The sequence below is a fragment of the Procambarus clarkii genome, chromosome 57, assembly GCF_040958095.1.
Source record: "Procambarus clarkii isolate CNS0578487 chromosome 57, FALCON_Pclarkii_2.0, whole genome shotgun sequence".
Lineage (NCBI taxonomy): Eukaryota > Metazoa > Arthropoda > Malacostraca > Decapoda > Cambaridae > Procambarus > Procambarus clarkii.
Window position 1 is genome coordinate 8,490,304 of NC_091206.1, and position 2,890 is coordinate 8,493,193.

Genomic DNA, 2,890 nt, shown 5'->3' on the forward strand with positions numbered 1-2,890 from the left:
TTCATGTCTCGCTCCAAGACCGGCCCACACCCCATACCCAAGACTTTCCAATCAATTTGACCCAAAAAATTTCTTAGGCTATTAAAATCAGCTTTTCGAAAATCTGGCACTTTAACAGAATTTTCTCCTACTGGTCTATTCCATTCTATGCTAAATCTGATTTCTTTGTGATCACTGCTCCCTAGCTCACTCCCTATTTCGATGTCATTAATTTGCGTTTCCCTGTTAGTATCCTTACTCAAATGTAATGCCACATCACCCTTCCCACCTCACTCAAATGTAGATATAAAATCAGGGAAACGCAAGTTCTAATCAGTTGTGTATTTGTGAAGTCTTTGAAAATGTAATAAGTTTTACGAAACGCGCCCGTGTCGCGTCAGACTAGAAATAAAAATGAATTTTGGAGAAGTGATTTTTGATTTACCTCCAACAGTGAAGCATAATGTACGAAAGATTGAGAAAATTCGTGTTAGAATTATTAATCTTACTTTTTCGGTCATATTTAATAAAATATATATATATATATATATATATATATATATATATATATATATATATATATATATATATATATATATATATGACAATGTCAGACCACGGAGGAAAAATGAAACAGGAATTTTCTTTAAGTACTTTCGTATATTAAATACATCTTCAGAAGGTGTATTTTGACCTTCTGAAGATGTATTTAATATACGAAAGTACTTAAGGAAATTCCTGTTTCATTTTTCCTCCGTGGTCTGACATTGTCACATTCCTAATCACGTGTTTATTTTCGTGATATACACATATATATATATATATATATATATATATATATATATATATATATATATATATATATATATATATATATATATATATATATATATATATATGTATGTGTGTGTGTGTGTACGTGTGTGTGTGTACGTATGTGTGTGTACGTGTGTGTGTGTGCGTGAGTGTGTGTGCGTGAGTGTGTGTACGTGTGTGCGTGTACGTGTGTGTGTGTACGTGTGTGCGTGTACGTGTGTGCGTGTACGTGTGTGTGTGTACGTGTGTGTGTGTGTGTGTGTGTGTGTGTGTGTGTGTGTGTGTGTGTGTGTGTGTGTGTGTGTGTGTGTGTGTGTATACTATTTGTGCCTGCAGCATCGAACTGTTAGCTCTTGGACCCCGCCTTTCTAACCGTCGGTTGTCTTATGTACTAACTCCCGACCTCTTTTCTTCCATCATATCTACTACATATATTTATATCTCTCTCCCAACCACTTGGGCTGGATGGTAGAGCGACGGTCTCACCTCATGCAAGTCGGCGTTCAATCCCCGACCGGCCAAGTGGTTGGAGATCCTTTTCTTCCATCCCAAATCCTTATCCTGACCCCCTTGCAAGTGCTATATATAGTCTTAATGGCTTGGCGCTTTCCCCTGATATAATTCCATTCCATTCACACACTCACGCACATCCCCAGCATGCAGCCCGTAGTATTTGACTAACTCCCAGGTACCTATTTACTGCCAGGTGAACAGGAGCATCAGATGATCGTGTGAGTGTTTGTGTGAATGTGTGGGTTCGAACTATTTTTAAGCGAGGCAAGCAGAAGCCTCAGAACACAGGAGAAAGATGGTATTCTAAATACCTTTGGAGTGTTTAATGTCACGGTGTCGTGTTGAGGCGACCTTGGTCCTGTGTCTCCGCTGCGAGGGACTCACGTGTTTTTTTGCTCCGATGTTTTGGGTGAGGTTAAAGGGAGAAGGATTGAGAGACGGGGTTTGACGAGGCCGGACAGTTTGGGTGTTCCAGTGTCGAGGCCGGACAGTTTGGGGGCTCCAGTGACGAAGCCGGACAGTTTGGGTGGTCCAGTGACGAGGCCGGACAGTTTGGGTGTTCCAGTGTCCACGCCGGACAGTTTGGGTGTTCCAGTGACGAGGCCGGACAGTTTGGGGGTTCCAGTGACGAGGCCGGACAGTTTGGGTGTTCCAGTGTCGCGGCCGGACAGTTTGGGGGTTTCAGTGTCGAGGCCGGACAGTTTGGGGGCTCCAGTGACGAGGCCGGACAGTTTGGGGGCTCCAGTGACGAGGCCGGACAGTTTGGGTGTTCCAGTGACGAGGCCGGACAGTTTGGGTGTTCCAGTGACGAGGCCGGACAGTTTGGGTGTTCCAGTGACGAGGCCGGACAGTTTGGGTGTTCCAGTGACGAGGCCGGACAGTTTGGGGGCTCCAGTGACGAGGCCGGACAGTTTGGGGGCTCCAGGGACGAGGCCGGACGACTTTGGTTTGCTGTTGATTAGGAAGCATGATTTGTGTTCTTCAAGTCTCCACTCTCCTAGTTAGTCACTTGCAGCTTATCTAGTCTGTGAACAAAAAAAACAACGATGAGTGTGGCTGGTCGTTGTGGTTGATGAATATAGTTGATGAATGTAGTTCGTAGTTCGCAGTTGACGAATGTAGTTAATGAATGAAGTTGATGATTGTGGTTGATGAATGCATATGATGAATGTAGTTCATGAACGCAGTGATTAATGCATTCGATGAATGTGGGTTGACGAATGCATTGAAGAGTAGTTGTTGAATGCATTTCATGTATATGGTTGATGAATGTAGGTGATAAAAGTGGTTAATGAATGCAGTTGATAAATGTAATTGATAAATGCAGTGGATGGATGTGGTTGATTAATGCAGATAAATTTGGCTAGTGAATGCAGTTGATGAATATGGTTGATGGCATACATAAACAGGGTAACATCGGCAGTGGTACACTGGCAAACATAAGAATATCGTTTACAAACCACAATCAGGACAGTAACTGTGTGACACAGTAACTGTGTAACTGTGTATGGGAGCCGGTCGGCCGAGCGGACAGCACGCTGGATTTGTGATCCTGTGGTCCTGGGTTCGATCCCAGGCGCCG